Source organism: Pristiophorus japonicus, chromosome X, assembly GCF_044704955.1.
Source record: "Pristiophorus japonicus isolate sPriJap1 chromosome X, sPriJap1.hap1, whole genome shotgun sequence".
NCBI lineage: Eukaryota > Metazoa > Chordata > Chondrichthyes > Pristiophoridae > Pristiophorus > Pristiophorus japonicus.
The window spans coordinates 18,413,470-18,430,697 of record NC_092010.1 but is presented as its reverse complement, the minus strand read 5'-3'; positions in this window follow the sequence as shown (position 1 = coordinate 18,430,697).

Sequence of the window (17,228 nt, the reverse complement as noted above, 5' to 3'; positions counted from 1 at the left end):
TCGGAGGCCTGGTGAGGGAGATCGGAGGTCTCATGGGGGAGATCGGAGGTCTAGTGAGGAGATCGGAGGCCTGGTGGGGGAGATCAGAGGCCTGGTGGGGAGATCGGAGGCCTGGTGGGGGAGATCGGAGGACTGGTGGGGAGATCGGACGCCTGGTGGGGAGATCGGAGGCCCGATGGGGGAGATCGGTGGTCTGGTGGGGAGATCGGACGCCTGGTGGGGAGATCGGAGGCCTGGTGGGGGAGATCGGAGGCCTAGTGGGGGAGATCGGAGGCCTGGTGGGGAGATCAGAGGCCTGGTGGGAAGATCGGAGGCCTGTTGGGGGAGATCGGAGGCCTGGTGGGGAGATCGGAGGCCTGGTGGGGAGATCGGAGGCCTGGTGGGGAGATCGGAGGCCTGGTGGGGAGATCGGAGGCCTGGTGGGGAGATAGGAGGCCTCATGGGGGAGGTCGGAGGCCTCATGGGGGAGATCGGAGGTCTAGTGAGGAGATCGGAGGCCTGGTGTGGAGATCGGAAGCCTGGTGGGGGAGATCGGAGGCCTGGTGGGGAGATTGGAGGCCTGGTGGGGAGATCGGAGGCCTGGTGGGGAGATCGGAGGCCTGGTGGGGGAGGTCGGAGGCCTTGTGGGGAGATCGGAGGACTGGTGGTGGAGGTCGGAGGCCTGGTGGGGAGATCGGAGGCCTGGTGGGGGAGATCGGAGGCCTGGTGGGGAGATCGGAGGCCTGGTGGGTAGATCGGAGGCCTCATGGGGGAGGTCGGAGGCCTTGTGGGGAGATCGGAGGCCTGGTGGGGAGATCGGAGGCCTGGTGGGGAGATCGGAGGCTTGGTGGGGAGATCGGAGGCCTTGTGGGGAGATCGGAGGACTGGTGGTGGAGGTCGGAGGCCTGGTGGGGAGATCGGAGGTCTCATGGGGGAGGTCGGAGGCCTTGTGGGGAGATCGGAGGCCTGGTGGGGAGATCGGAGGCCTGGTGGGGAGATCGGAGGCTTGGTGGGGAGATCGGAGGCCTGGTGGGGGAGATCGGAGGCCTGGTGGGGAGATCGGAGGCCTTGTGGGGAGATCGGAGGCCTGGTGGGGAGATCGGAGGCTTGGTGGGGAGATCGGAGGCCTGGTGGGGGAGATCAGAGGCCTGATGGGGAGATCGGAGGCCTGGTGGGGGAGATCGGAGGACTGGTGGGGAGATCGGACGCCTGGTGGGGAGATCGGAGGCCCGATGGGGGAGATCGGTGGTCTGGTGGGGAGATCGGACGCCTGGTGGGGAGATCGGAGGTTTGGTGGGGGAGATCGGAGGCCTAGTGGGGGAGATCGGAGGCCTGGTGGGGAGATCAGAGGCCTGGTGGGAAGATCGGAGGCCTGTTGGGGGAGATCGGAGGCCTGGTGGGGAGATCGGAGGCCTGGTGGGGAGATCGGAGGCCTGGTGGGGAGATCGGAGGCCTGGTGGGGAGATAGGAGGCCTCATGGGGGAGGTCGGAGGCCTCATGGGGGAGATCGGAGGTCTAGTGAGGAGATCGGAGGCCTGGTGTGGAGATCGGAAGCCTGGTGGGGGAGATCGGAGGCCTGGTGAGGGAGATCGGAGGTCTCATGGGGGAGATCGGAGGTCTAGTGAGGAGATCGGAGGCCTGGTGGGGGAGATCGGAGGCCTGGTGGGGAGATCGGAGGCCTGGTGAGGAGGTCGGAGGCCTGGTGGTGAGATCGGAGGACTGGTGGGGGAGATTGGAGAGCTGGTGGAGAGATCGGAGGGCTCATGGGGGAAGATCGGAGTCCTGGTGAGGAGATCGGAGGCCTGGCGGGGGAGATCGGAGGCCTGGTGAGGAGATCGGAGGCCTGGTGGGGGAGGTCGGAGGCCTGATGGGGAGATCGGAGGCCTGGTGGGGAGATCGGAGGCCTGGTGTGGAGATCGGAGGCCTGGTGGGGGAGATCGGAGGCCTGGTGAGGAGATCGGAGGCCTGGTGGGGGAGGTCGGAGGCCTGATGGGGAGATCGGAGGCCTGGTGGGGGAGATTGGAGGCCTTGTGGGGAGATCGGAGGACTGGTGGTGGAGGTCGGAGGCCTGGTGGGGAGATCGGAGGCCTGGTGGGGGAGATCGGAGGCCTGGTGGGGAGATCGGAGGCCTGGTGGGGAGATCGGAGGCCTCATGGGGGAGGTCGGAGGCCTTGTGGGGAGATCGGAGGCCTGGTGGGGAGATCGGAGGCCTGGTGGGGAGATCGGAGGCTTGGTGGGGAGATCGGAGGCCTTGTGGGGAGATCGGAGGACTGGTGGTGGAGGTCGGAGGCCTGGTGGGGAGATCGGAGGCCTCATGGGGGAGGTCGGAGGCCTTGTGGGGAGATCGGAGGCCTGGTGGGGAGATCGGAGGCCTGGTGGGGAGATCGGAGGCTTGGTGGGGAGATCGGAGGCCTGGTGGGGGAGATCGGAAGCCTGGTGGGGGAGATCGGAGGCCTGGTGAGGGAGATCGGAGGTCTCATGGGGGAGATCGGAGGTCTAGTGAGGAGATCGGATGCCTGGTGGGGGAGATCAGAGGCCTGGTGGGGAGATCGGAGGCCTGGTGGGGGAGATCGGAGGACTGGTGGGGAGATCGGACGCCTGGTGGGGAGATCGGAGGCCCGATGGGGGAGATCGGTGGTCTGGTGGGGAGATCGGACGCCTGGTGGGGAGATCGGAGGCCTGGTGGGGGAGCTCGGAGGCCTGGTGGGGAGATCGGAGGCCTGGTGGGGAGATCGGAGGCCTGGTGGGGAGATCGGAGGCCTGGTGGGGAGATAGGAGGCCTCATGGGGGAGGTCGGAGGCCTCATGGGGGAGATCGGAGGTCTAGTGAGGAGATCGGAGGCCTGGTGTGGAGATCGGAAGTCTGGTGGGGGAGATCGGAGGCCTGGTGAGGGAGATCGGAGGTCTCATGGGGGAGATCGGAGGTCTAGTGAGGAGATCGGAGGCCTGGTGGGGGAGATCAGAGGCCTGGTGGGGAGATCGGAGGCCTGGTGGGGGAGATCGGAGGACTGGTGGGGAGATCGGACGCCTGGTGGGGAGATCGGAGGCCCGATGGGGGAGATCGGTGGTCTGGTGGGGAGATCGGACGCCTGGTGGGGAGATCGGAGGCCTGGTGGGGGAGATCGGAGGCCTAGTGGGGGAGATCGGAGGCCTGGTGGGGAGATCAGAGGCCTGGTGGGAAGATCGGAGGCCTGTTGGGGGAGATCGGAGGCCTGGTGGGGAGATCGGAGGCCTGGTGGGGAGATCGGAGGCCTGGTGGGGAGATCGGAGGCCTGGTGGGGAGATCGGAGGCCTGGTGGGGAGATAGGAGGCCTCATGGGGGAGGTCGGAGGCCTCATGGGGGAGATCGGAGGTCTAGTGAGGAGATCGGAGGCCTGGTGTGGAGATCGGAAGCCTGGTGGGGGAGATCGGAGGCCTGGTGGGGAGATTGGAGGCCTGGTGGGGAGATCGGAGGCCTGGTGGGGAGATCGGAGGCCTGGTGGGGGAGGTCGGAGGCCTTGTGGGGAGATCGGAGGACTGGTGGTGGAGGTCGGAGGCCTGGTGGGGAGATCGGAGGCCTGGTGGGGGAGATCGGAGGCCTGGTGGGGAGATCGGAGGCCTGGTGGGTAGATCGGAGGCCTCATGGGGGAGGTCGGAGGCCTTGTGGGGAGATCGGAGGCCTGGTGGGGAGATCGGAGGCCTGGTGGGGAGATCGGAGGCTTGGTGGGGAGATCGGAGGCCTTGTGGGGAGATCGGAGGACTGGTGGTGGAGGTCGGAGGCCTGGTGGGGAGATCGGAGGTCTCATGGGGGAGGTCGGAGGCCTTGTGGGGAGATCGGAGGCCTGGTGGGGAGATCGGAGGCCTGGTGGGGAGATCGGAGGCTTGGTGGGGAGATCGGAGGCCTGGTGGGGGAGATCGGAGGCCTGGTGGGGAGATCGGAGGCCTTGTGGGGAGATCGGAGGCCTGGTGGGGAGATCGGAGGCTTGGTGGGGAGATCGGAGGCCTGGTGGGGGAGATCAGAGGCCTGATGGGGAGATCGGAGGCCTGGTGGGGGAGATCGGAGGACTGGTGGGGAGATCGGACGCCTGGTGGGGAGATCGGAGGCCCGATGGGGGAGATCGGTGGTCTGGTGGGGAGATCGGACGCCTGGTGGGGAGATCGGAGGTTTGGTGGGGGAGATCGGAGGCCTAGTGGGGGAGATCGGAGGCCTGGTGGGGAGATCAGAGGCCTGGTGGGAAGATCGGAGGCCTGTTGGGGGAGATCGGAGGCCTGGTGGGGAGATCGGAGGCCTGGTGGGGAGATCGGAGGCCTGGTGGGGAGATCGGAGGCCTGGTGGGGAGATAGGAGGCCTCATGGGGGAGGTCGGAGGCCTCATGGGGGAGATCGGAGGTCTAGTGAGGAGATCGGAGGCCTGGTGTGGAGATCGGAAGCCTGGTGGGGGAGATCGGAGGCCTGGTGAGGGAGATCGGAGGTCTCATGGGGGAGATCGGAGGTCTAGTGAGGAGATCGGAGGCCTGGTGGGGGAGATCGGAGGCCTGGTGGGGAGATCGGAGGCCTGGTGAGGAGGTCGGAGGCCTGGTGGTGAGATCGGAGGACTGGTGGGGGAGATTGGAGAGCTGGTGGAGAGATCGGAGGGCTCATGGGGGAAGATCGGAGTCCTGGTGAGGAGATCGGAGGCCTGGCGGGGGAGATCGGAGGCCTGGTGAGGAGATCGGAGGCCTGGTGGGGGAGGTCGGAGGCCTGATGGGGAGATCGGAGGCCTGGTGGGGAGATCGGAGGCCTGGTGTGGAGATCGGAGGCCTGGTGGGGGAGATCGGAGGCCTGGTGAGGAGATCGGAGGCCTGGTGGGGGAGGTCGGAGGCCTGATGGGGAGATCGGAGGCCTGGTGGGGGAGATTGGAGGCCTAGTGGGGGAGATCGGAGGCCTGGTGAGGAGGTCGGAGGCCTGATGGGGAGATCGGAGGCCTGGTGGGGGAGATCGGAGGCCTAGTGGGGGAGATCGGAGGCCTGGTGGGGAGATCAGAGGCCTGGTGGGGAGTTCGGAGGCCTGGTGGGGAGATTGGAGGCCTCATGGGGGAGATCGGAGGCTTGGTGGGGAGATGGGAGGCCTGGTGGCGGAGTTTGGAGGCCTCATGGGGGAGATCGGAAGTCTGGTGTAGAGATCGGAGGCCTGGTGGGGAGATCGGAGGCCTCGTGGGGGAGATTGGAGGCCTGGTGGGGAGATCGGAGGCCTGGTGGGGAAATCAGAGGCCTGGTGGGGAGATCGGAGGCCTGGTGGGGAGATCGGAGGCCTGGTGGGGAGTTCCGAGGCCGGGTGGTGAAGATCGGAGGCCTGGTGGGGAGATCGGAGGCCCGATGGGGGATATCGGTGGCCTGGTTGGGTGGTCAAGGCCTCGTGGGGGAGATCGGAGGGCTGGTGGGGAGATCGGAGGCCTCTTGGAGGAGGTCGGAGGCCTCATGGGGGAGATCGGAGGCCTGGTGGGGGAGATCGGAGGCCTGGTGGGGAGATCGGAGGCCTGGTGGGGAGATTGGAGGCCTGGTGGGGAGATTGGAGGCCTGGTGGGGAGATCGGAGGCCTGGTGGGGAGATCGGAGGCCTGGTGGGGGAGGTCGGAGGCCTTGTGGGGAGATCGGAGGACTGGTGGTGGAGGTCGGAGGCCTGGTGGGGAGATCGGAGGCCTGGTGGGGGAGATCGGAGGCCTGGTGGGGAGATCGGAGGCCTGGTGGGGAGATCGGAGGCCTCATGGGGGAGGTCGGAGGCCTTGTGGGGAGATCGGAGGCCTGGTGGGGAGATCGGAGGCCTGGTGGGGAGATCGGAGGCTTGGTGGGGAGATCGGAGTCTTGGTGGGGAGATCGGAGGCCTTGTGGGGAGATCGGAGGACTGGTGGTGGAGGTCGGAGGCCTGGTGGGGAGATCGGAGGCCTGGTGGGGGAGATCGGAGGCCTGGTGGGGAGATCGGAGGCCTTGTGGGGAGATCGGAGGCCTGGTGGGGAGATCGGAGGCTTGGTGGGGAGATCGGAGGCCTGGTGGGGGAGATCAGAGGCCTGGTGGGGAGATCGGAGGCCTGGTGGGGGAGATCGGAGGACTGGTGGGGAGATCGGACGCCTGGTGGGGAGATCGGAGGCCCGATGGGGAGGTCGGAGGCCTCATGGGGAGATCGGAGGCCTGGTGGGGAGATCGGAGGCCTTGTGGGGAGATCGGAGGCCTCATGGGGGAGGTCGGAGGCCTCATGGGGAGATCGGAGGCCTGGTGGGGAGATCGGAGGCCTGGTGGGGGAGATCGGAGGCCTCATGGGGAGATCGGAGGCCTGGTGGGGAGATCGGAGGCCTCATGGGGAGATCGGAGGCCTGGTGGGGAGATCGGAGGCCTTGTGAGGAGATCGGAGGCTTGGTGGGGGAGATCGGAGGCCTCATGGGGAGATCGGAGGCCTGGTGGGGAGATCGTAGGCCTTGTGGGGAGATCGGAGGCCTCATGGGGGAGATCGGAGGCCTGGTGGGGAGATCGGAGGCCTCATGGGGAGATCGGAGGCCTGGTGGGGAGATCGGAGGCCTCATGGGGAGATCGGAGGCCTCATGGGGAGATCGGAGGCCTGGTGGGGAGATCGGAGGCCTCATGGGGAGATCGGAGGCCTCATGGGGAGATCGGAGGCCTGGTGGGGAGATCGGAGGCCTCATGGGGAGATCGGAGGCCTGGTGGGGAGATCGGAGGCCTAGTGGGGAGATCGGAGGCCTTGTGGGGAGATCGGAGGCCTCATGGGGGAGTTCGGCGGCCTGGCGGGGAGATCGGAGGCCTCATGGGGGAGATCGGAGGCCTTGTGGGGAGATCGGAGGCCTGGTGGGTAGATCGGAGACTTGGTGGGGGAGATCGGAGGCCTGGAAGGGGGAATCGGAGGCCTTGTGGGGAGATCGGAGGCTTGGTGGGTAGATCGGAGGCCTGGTGGGGAGATCGGAGGCCTGGTGGGGAGTTCCGAGGCCGGGTGGTGGAGATCGGAGGCCTGGTGGGGAGATTGGAGGCCTGGTGGGGAGATCGGAGGCCTGGTGGGGAGATCGGAGGCCTGGTGGGGAGTTCCGAGGCCGGGTGGTGGAGATCGGAGGCCTGGTGGGGAGATCGGAGGCCTGGTGGGGAGATCGGAAGCCTGGTGGGGAGTTCCGAGGCCGGGTGGTGGAGATCGGAGGCCTGGTGGGGAGATCGGAGGCCTGGTGGGGAGATCGGAGGCCTGGTGGTGAAATCAGAGGCCTGGTGGGGAGATCGGAGGCCGGGTGGTGGAGATCGGAGGCCCGATGGGGGATATCGGTGGCCTGGTTGGGTGGTCAAGGCCTCGTGGGGGAGATCGGAGGGCTGGTGGGGAGATCGGAGGCCTCATGGGGGAGATCGGTGGTCTGGTGGGGAGATCGGAGGCCTGGTGGCGGAGTTTGGAGGCCTCATGGTGGAGATCAGAGGCCTGGTGGGGAGATCGGAGGCCTGGTGGGGAGATCGGAGGCCCGATGGGGGAGATCGGTGGTCTGGTGGGGAGATTAAGGCCTCGTGGGGGAGATCGGAGGCCTGGTGGGGAGATCGGAGGCCTCATGGTCGAGATCGGCAGCCTGGTGACGAGATCGGAGGCCTGTTGGGGGAGATCGGAGGCCTGGTGGGGAGATAGGAGGCCTCATGGCGGAGGTCGGAGGCCTGGTGCGGGAGATCGGAGGCCTGGTGGGGAGATAGGAGGCCTCATGGGGGAGGTCGGAGGCCTGATGGGGAGATCGGAGGCCTGGTGGGGGAGATCGGAGGCCTGGTGGGGGAGATCGGAGGCCTCATGGGGGAGATCGGAGGCCTGGTGGGGAGATCGGAGGCCTGGTGGGGAGATCGGAGGCCTGGTGGTGGAGATCGGAGGCCTGGTGGGGGAGATCGGAGGCCTAGTGCGGAGGTCGGAATCCTGATGGGGAGGTCGGAGGCCTGGTGGGGGAGATCGGAGGCCTGGTGGTGAGGTCGGAGGCCTGATGGGGAGATCGGAGGCCTGGTGGGGGAGATCGGAGGCCTGGTGGGGAGATCGGAGGCCTGGTGGGGAGATCGGAGGCCTGGTGGGGGAGATCGGAGGCCTGGTGGGGAGATCGGAGGCCTGGTGGGGAGATCGGAGGCCTGGTGGGGGAGATCGGAGGCCTGGTGGGGAGATCGGAGGCCTGGTGGGGAGATCGGAGGCCTGGTGGGGGAGATCGGAGGCCTGGTGGGGAGATCGGAGGCCTGGTGGTGAGATCGGAGGCCTGGTGGGGGAGATCGGAGGCTTCCTGGGGGAGATCGGAGGCTTCCTGGGGGAGATCGGAGGCCTGGTGGGGAGATCGGAGGCCTGGTGTGGAGATCGGAGGCCTGGAGGGGGAGATCGGAGGCCTGGTGGGGGAGATCGGAGGCCTGGTGGGGGAGATCGGAGGCCTGGTGGGGAGGTCGGAGGCCTGGTGGGGATGTCGGAGGCCTGATGGGGAGATCGGAGGCCTGGTGGGGGATATCGGAGGCCTGGTGGGGAGATTGGAGGCCTCATGGGGGAGGTCGGAGGCCTGGTGGGGAGATTGGAGGCCTCATGGGGGAGGTCGGAGGCCTGGTGTGGAGATCGGAAGCCTGGTGGGGGAGATCGGAGGCCTGGTGGGGAGATCGGAGGCCTGGTGCGGAGTTCGGAGGCCTGGTGGGGGAGATCGGAGGCCTCATGGGGGAGATCGGAGGCCTGGTGGGGGAGATCGGAGGCCTGGTGGGTGAGATCGGAGGCCTGGTGGTGAGGTCGGAGGCCTGATGGGGAGATCGGAGGCCTGGTGGTGAGGTCGGAGGCCTGATGGGGAGATCGGAGGCCTGGTGGGGAGATCAAAGGCCTCGTGGGGAGATCGGTGGCCTGGTGGGGAGATCGGAGGCCTGGTGGGGAGATCGGAGGCCTGGTGGGGAGATCAAAGGCCTGGTGGGGAGATCGGAGGCCTGGTGGGGAGATCGGAGGCCTGGTGGTGAGATCGGAGGCCTGTTGCGGGAGATCGGAGGCCTCATGGGGGAGATCGGAGGCCGGGTGGTGGAGATCGGAGGCCCGATGGGGGATATCGGTGGCCTGGTTGGGTGGTCAAGGCCTCGTGGGGGAGATCGGAGGCCTCATCGGGGAGATCGGAGGCCTGGTGGGGAGATCGGAGGCCTGGTGGGGAGATCGGAGGCCTGGTGGTGGAGATGGCAGGCCTGGTGGGGAGATCGGAGGCCTGGTGGGGCGATCGGAGGCCTGGTGGGGGTGATGGGAGGCCTGGTGGGGAGATCGGAGGCCTGGTGGGGTGATCGGAGGCCTGGTGGGGGGATCGGAGGCCTGGTGGGGAGATCGGAGGCCTGGTGGGGAGATCGGAGGCCTGGTGGGGAGATCGGAGGCCTGGTGGGGAGATCGGAGGCCTGGTGTGGGAGATCGGAGGCCTCATGGGGAGATCGGAGGCCTGGTGGGGGAGATCGGAGGCCTGGTGGGGAGATTGGAGGCCTCATGGGGGAGGTCGGAGGTCTGATGGGGAGATCGGAGGCCTGGTGGGGAGGTCGGAGGCCTGATGGGGAGATCGGAGACCTGGTGGGGAGATGGGAGGCCTCATGGGGGAGATCGGAGGCCTGGTGGGGAGATCGGAGATCTGGTAGGGAGATCGGAGGCCTCATGGGGGAGATCGGAGGCCTGGTGGGGGAGATCGGAGGCCTGGTGGGGAGATCGGAGGCCTGGTGGGGGAGATCGGAGGTCTGGTGTCGAGATCGGAGATCTGGTAGGGAGATCGGAGGCCTGGTTGGGGAGATCAGAGGCCTGGTTGGGGAGATCGGAGGCCTGGTGGTGAGGTCGGAGGCCTGATGGGGAGATCGGAGGCCTGGTGGGGGAGATCGGAGGCCTGATGGGGGAGATCGGAGGCCTCATGGGGGAGATCGGAGGCCTGGTGGGGGAGATCGGAGGCCTGGTGGGGAGATCGGAGGCCTGGTGGGGAGATCGGAGGCCTGGTGGGGAGATCGGAGGCCTGGTGGGGGAGATCGGAGGCCTGGTGGGGAGATCGGAGGCCTGGTGGGGAGATCGGAGGCCTGGTGGGAAGATCGGAGGCCTGGTGGGGAGATCGGAGGCCTGGTGGGGAGATCGGAGGCCTGGTGGGGAGATCGGAGGCCTGGTGGAGAGATCGGAGGCCTGGTGGGGAGATCGGAGGCCTGGTGGGAAGATCGGAGGCCTGGTGGGGAGATCGGAGGCCTGGTGGGGAGATCGGAGGCCTGATGGGGGAGATCGGAGGCCTGGTGGGGGAGATCGGAGGCCTGGTGGGGAGATCGGAGGCCTGGTGGGGAGATCGGAGGCCTCATGGGGGAGATCGGAGGCCTGGTGGGGGAGATCGGAGGCCTGGTGGGGAGATCGGAGGCCTCATGGGGGAGATCGGAGGCCTGGTGGGGGAGCTCGGAGGCCTGGTGGGGAGATCGGAGGCCTCATGGGGGAGATCGGAGGCCTGGTGGGGAGATCGGAGGCCTGGTGGGGAGATCGGAGGCCTGGTGGGGAGATCGGAGGCCTGATGGGGGAGATCGGAGGCCTGGTGGGGGAGATCGGAGGCCTGGTGGGGAGATCGGAGGCCTGGTGGGGAGATCGGAGGCCTCATGGGGGAGATCGGAGGCCTGGTGGGGGAGATCGGAGGCCTGGTGGGGGAGATCGGATGCCTGGTGGGGAGATCGGAGGCCTCATGGAGGAGATCGGAGGCCTGGTGGGGGAGATCGGAGGCCTGGTGGGGAGATCGGAGGCCTCATGGGGGAGGTCGGAGGCCTGCTGGGGGAGATCGGAGGCCTCATGGGGGAGGTTGGAGGCCTCATGGGGAGATCGGAGGCCTGGTGTGGAGATCAGAAGGCTGGTGGGGGAGATCGGAGGCCTGGTTGGGAGATCGGAGGCCTGGTGGGGAGATCGGAGGCCTGGTGGGGAGATCGGAGGCCTGGTGGCGAGATCGGAGGCCTCATGGGGGAGGTCGGAGGCCTGCTGGGGGAGATCGGAGGCCTCATGGGGGAGGTTGGAGGCCTCATGGGGAGATCGGAGGCCTGGTGTGATCAGAAGGCTGGTGTGGAAGATCGGAGGCCTGGTTGGGAGATCGGAGGCCTGGTGGGGAGATCGGAGGCCTGGTGGGGAGATCGGAGGCCTGGTGGGGAGATCGGAGGCCTCATGGGGGCGATGGGAGACCTGGTGGTAAGATCGGAGGCCTGGTGGGGGAGATCGGAGGCCTGGTGTGGGAGGTCGGAGGCCTCATGGGGGAGATGGGAGGCCTGGTGGGGGAGATCGGAAGCCACATGGAGGAGATCAGAGGCCTGGTGCGGAGATCGGCGGCCTCATGGCGGAGATCGGAGGCCTGGTGGGGAGATCGGAGGCCTGGTGGGGGAGATCGGAGGCCTGGTGGGGAGATAGGAGGCGTGGTGGGGAGATCGGAGGCCTCATGGGGGAGATCGGAGGCCTGGTGGGGGAGATCGGAGGCCTGGTGGGGGAGATCGGAGGCCTGGTGGGGAGATCGGAGGCCTGGTGGGGAGATCGGAGGCCTGGTGGGGGAGATCGGAGGCCTGGTGGGGAGATCGGAGGCCTGGTGGGGAGATCGGAGGCCTGGTGGGGAGATCGGAGGCCTGGTGGGGAGATCGGAGGCCTGGTGGGGAGATCGGAGGCCTGGTGGGGAGATCGGAGGCCTGGTGGGGGAGATCGGAGGCCTGGTGCGGAGATCGGAGGCCTGGTGGGGAGATCGGAGGCCTGGTGGGGAGATTGGAGGCCTGGTGGGGAGATCGGAGGCCTGGTGGGGAGATCGGAGGCCTGGTGGGGGAGATCGGAGGCCTGGTGGGGAGATCGGAGGCCTGGTGGGGAGATCGGAAGCCTGGTAGGGGAGATCGGAGGCCTGGTGGGGAGATCGGAGGCCTGGTGGGGAGATTGGAGGCCTCATGGGGGAGATCGGAGGCCTGGTGGGGAGATTGGAGGCCTCATGGGGGAGGTCGGAGGCCTGGTGGGGGAGATCGGAGGCCTCATGGGGGAGGTCGGAGGCCTGGTGGGGGAGATCGGAGGCCTGGTGGGGGAGGTCGGAGGCCTGGTGGGGAGATCGGAGCCCTCATGGGGGAAATCGGAGGCCTGGTGGGGGAGATCCAATGCCTGGTGGGGAGATCGGAGGCCTGGTGGGGAGATTGGAGGCCTGGTGGTGAGATCGTGGGCCTGGTGGGGAGATCAGAAGCCTGGTGGGGAGATCGGAGGTCTCATGGGGGAGATCGGAGGCCTGGTGGGGGAGATCGGAGGCCTCATGGGGGAGGTTGGAGGCCTCATGGGGAGATCGGAGGCCTGGTGGGGAGATCGGAGGCCTCATGGGGGAGGTCGGAGGCCTGCTGGGGGAGATCGGAGGCCTCATGGGGGAGGTTGGAGGCCTCATGGGGAGATCAGAGGCCTGGTGTGGAGATCAGAAGGCTGGTGGGGGAGATCGGAGGCCTGGTTGGGAGATCGGAGGCCTGGTGGGGAGATCGGAGGCCTGGTGGGGAGATCGGAGGCCTCATGGGGGCGATGGGAGACCTGGTGGTAAGATCGGAGGCCTGGTGGGGGAGATCGGAGGCCTGGTGTGGGAGGTCGGAGGCCTCATGGGGGAGATGGGAGGCCTGGTGGGGGAGATCGGAAGCCACATGGAGGAGATCAGAGGCCTGGTGCGGAGATCGGCGACCTCATGGCGGAGATCGGAGGCCTGGTGGGGAGATCGGAGGCCTGGTGGGGGAGATCGGAGGCCTGGTGGGGAGATCGGAGGCCTGATGGGGGATATCGGTGGCCTGGTTGGGTGGTCAAGGCCTCGTGGGGGAGATCGGAGGCCTCATCGGGGAGATCGGAGGCCTGGTGGGGAGATCGGAGGCCTGGTGGGGAGATCGGAGGCCTGGTGGTGGAGATGGCAGGCCAGGTGGGGAGATCGGAGGCCTGGTGGGGCGATCGGAGGCCTGGTGGGGGAGATGGGAGGCCTGGTGGGGAGATCGGAGGCCTGGTGGGGCGATCGGAGGCCTGGTGGGGGGATCGGAGGCCTGGTGGGGAGATCGGAGGCCTGGTGGGGAGATCGGAGGCCTGGTGGGGAGATCGGAGGCCTGGTGGGGAGATCGGAGGCCTGGTGTGGGAGATCGGAGGCCTCATGGGGAGATCGGAGGCCTGGTGGGGGAGATCGGAGGCCTGGTGGGGAGATTGGAGGCCTCATGGGGGAGGTCGGAGGTCTGATGGGGAGATCGGAGGCCTGGTGGGGAGGTCGGAGGCCTGATGGGGAGATCGGAGACCTGGTGGGGAGATGGGAGGCCTCATGGGGGAGATCGGAGGCCTGGTGGGGAGATCGGAGATCTGGTAGGGAGATCGGAGGCCTCATGGGAGAGATCGGAGGCCTGGTGGGGGAGATCGGAGGCCTGGTGGGGAGATCGGAGGCCTGGTGGGGGAGATCGGAGGTCTGGTGTCGAGATCGGAGATCTGGTAGGGAGATCGGAGGCCTGGTTGGGGAGATCAGAGGCCTGGTTGGGGAGATCGGAGGCCTGGTGGTGAGGTCGGAGGCCTGATGGGGAGATCGGAGGCCTGGTGGGGGAGATCGGAGGCCTGATGGGGGAGATCGGAGGCCTCATGGGGGAGATCGGAGGCCTGGTGGGGGAGATCGGAGGCCTGGTGGGGAGATCGGAGGCCTGGTGGGGAGATCGGAGGCCTGGTGGGGAGATCGGAGGCCTGGTGGGGAGATCGGAGGCCTGGTGGGGGAGATCGGAGGCCTGGTGGGGAGATCGGAGGCCTGGTGGGAAGATCGGAGGCCTGGTGGGGAGATCGGAGGCCTGGTGGGGAGATCGGAGGCCTGGTGGGGAGATCGGAGGCCTGGTGGGGAGATCGGAGGCCTGGTGGAGAGATCGGAGGCCTGGTGGGGAGATCGGAGGCCTGGTGGGAAGATCGGAGGCCTGGTGGGGAGATCGGAGGCCTGGTGGGGAGATCGGAGGCCTGATGGGGGAGATCGGAGGCCTGGTGGGGGAGATCGGAGGCCTGGTGGGGAGATCGGAGGCCTGGTGGGGAGATCGGAGGCCTCATGGGGGAGATCGGAGGCCTGGTGGGGGAGATCGGAGGCCTGGTGGGGAGATCGGAGGCCTCATGGGGGAGATCGGAGGCCTGGTGGGGGAGCTCGGAGGCCTGGTGGGGAGATCGGAGGCCTCATGGGGGAGATCGGAGGCCTGGTGGGGAGATCGGAGGCCTGGTGGGGAGATCGGAGGCCTGGTGGGGAGATCGGAGGCCTGATGGGGGAGATCGGAGGCCTGGTGGGGGAGATCGGAGGCCTGGTGGGGAGATCGGAGGCCTGGTGGGGAGATCGGAGGCCTCATGGGGGAGATCGGAGGCCTGGTGGGGGAGATCGGAGGCCTGGTGGGGGAGATCGGATGCCTGGTGGGGAGATCGGAGGCCTCATGGAGGAGATCGGAGGCCTGGTGGGGGAGATCGGAGGCCTGGTGGGGAGATCGGAGGCCTCATGGGGGAGGTCGGAGGCCTGCTGGGGGAGATCGGAGGCCTCATGGGGGAGGTTGGAGGCCTCATGGGGAGATCGGAGGCCTGGTGTGGAGATCAGAAGGCTGGTGGGGGAGATCGGAGGCCTGGTTGGGAGATCGGAGGCCTGGTGGGGAGATCGGAGGCCTGGTGGGGAGATCGGAGGCCTGGTGGGGAGATCGGAGGCCTCATGGGGGAGGTCGGAGGCCTGCTGGGGGAGATCGGAGGCCTCATGGGGGAGGTTGGAGGCCTCATGGGGAGATCGGAGGCCTGGTGTGGAGATCAGAAGGCTGGTGTGGGAGATCGGAGGCCTGGTTGGGAGATCGGAGGCCTGGTGGGGAGATCGGAGGCCTGGTGGGGAGATCGGAGGCCTGGTGGGGAGATCGGAGGCCTCATGGGGGCGATGGGAGACCTGGTGGTAAGATCGGAGGCCTGGTGGGGGAGATCGGAGGCCTGGTGTGGGAGGTCGGAGGCCTCATGGGGGAGATGGGAGGCCTGGTGGGGGAGATCGGAAGCCACATGGAGGAGATCAGAGGCCTGGTGCGGAGATCGGCGGCCTCATGGCGGAGATCGGAGGCCTGGTGGGGAGATCGGAGGCCTGGTGGGGGAGATCGGAGGCCTGGTGGGGAGATAGGAGGCGTGGTGGGGAGATCGGAGGCCTCATGGGGGAGATCGGAGGCCTGGTGGGGGAGATCGGAGGCCTGGTGGGGGAGATCGGAGGCCTGGTGGGGAGATCGGAGGCCTGGTGGGGAGATCGGAGGCCTGGTGGGGAGATCGGAGGCCTGGTGGGGGAGATCGGAGGCCTGGTGGGGAGATCGGAGGCCTGGTGGGGAGATCGGAGGGCTGGTGGGGAGATCGGAGGCCTGGTGGGGAGATCGGAGGCCTGGTGGGGAGATCGGAGGCCTGGTGGGGAGATCGGAGGCCTGGTGGGGGAGATCGGAGGCCTGGTGCGGAGATCGGAGGCCTGGTGGGGAGATCGGAGGCCTGGTGGGGAGATTGGAGGCCTGGTGGGGAGATCGGAGGCCTGGTGGGGAGATCGGAGGCCTGGTGGGGGAGATCGGAGGCCTGGTGGGGAGATCGGAGGCCTGGTGGGGAGATCGGAAGCCTGGTAGGGGAGATCGGAGGCCTGGTGGGAAGATCGGAGGCCTGGTGGGGAGATTGGAGGCCTCATGGGGGAGATCGGAGGCCTGGTGGGGAGATTGGAGGCCTCATGGGGGAGGTCGGAGGCCTGGTGGGGGAGATCGGAGGCCTCATGGGGGAGGTCGGAGGCCTGGTGGGGGAGATCGGAGGCCTGGTGGGGGAGGTCGGAGGCCTGGTGGGGAGATCGGAGCCCTCATGGGGGAAATCGGAGGCCTGGTGGGGGAGATCCAATGCCTGGTGGGGAGATCGGAGGCCTGGTGGGGAGATTGGAGGCCTGGTGGTGAGATCGTGGGCCTGGTGGGGAGATCAGAAGCCTGGTGGGGAGATCGGAGGTCTCATGGGGGAGATCGGAGGCCTGGTGGGGGAGATCGGAGGCCTCATGGGGGAGGTTGGAGGCCTCATGGGGAGATCGGAGGCCTGGTGGGGAGATCGGAGGCCTCATGGGGGAGGTCGGAGGCCTGCTGGGGGAGATCGGAGGCCTCATGGGGGAGGTTGGAGGCCTCATGGGGAGATCAGAGGCCTGGTGTGGAGATCAGAAGGCTGGTGGGGGAGATCGGAGGCCTGGTTGGGAGATCGGAGGCCTGGTGGGGAGATCGGAGGCCTAGTGGGGAGATCGGAGGCCTCATGGGGGCGATGGGAGACCTGGTGGTAAGATCGGAGGCCTGGTGGGGGAGATCGGAGGCCTGGTGTGGGAGGTCGGAGGCCTCATGGGGGAGATGGGAGGCCTGGTGGGGGAGATCGGAAGCCACATGGAGGAGATCAGAGGCCTGGTGCGGAGATCGGCGGCCTCATGGCGGAGATCGGAGGCCTGGTGGGGAGATCGGAGGCCTGGTGGGGGAGATCGGAGGCCTGGTGGGGAGATCGGAGGCCTGGTGGGGAGATCGGAGGCCTCATGGGGGAGATCGGAGGCCTGGTGGGGGAGATCGGAGGCCTGGTGAGGGAGATCGGAGGCCTGGTGGGGAGATCGGAGGCCTGGTGGGGAGATCGGAGGCCTGGTGGGGGAGATCGGAGGCCTGGTGGGGGAGATCGGAGGCCTGGTGGGGAGATCGGAGGCCTGGTGGGGAGATCGGAGGCCTGGTGGGGAGATCGGAGGCCTGGTGGGGGAGATCGGAGACCTGGTGGGGAGATCGGAGGCCTGGAGGGGAGATCGGAGGCCTGGTGGGGAGATCGGAGGCCTGGTGGGGAGATCGGAGGCCTGGTGGGGAGATCGGAGGCCTGGTGGGGAGATCGGAGGCCTGGTGGGGGAGATCGGAAGCCTGGTGGGGGAGATCGGAGGCCTGGTGGGGAGATCGGAGGCCTGGTGGGGAGATCGGAGGCCTGGTGGGGAGATTGGAGGCCTCATGGGGGAGATCGGAGGCCTGGTGGGGAGATTGGAGGACTCATGGGGGAGGTCGGAGGCCTGGTGGGGAGATCGGAGGCCTCATGGGGGAGGTCGGAGGCCTGGTGGGGGAGATCGGAGGCCTCATGGGGGAGATCGGAGGTCTGGTGTAGAGATCAGAGGCCTGATGGGGGAGGTCGGAGGCCTGGTGGGGGAGATCGGAGGCCTGGTGGGGGAGGTCGGAGGCCTGGTGGGGAGATCGGAGCCCTCATGGGGGAAATCGGAGGCCTGGTAGGGAGATCGGAGGCATGGTGGGGAGATTGGAGGCCTCATGGGGGAGGTCGGAGGCCTGGTGGG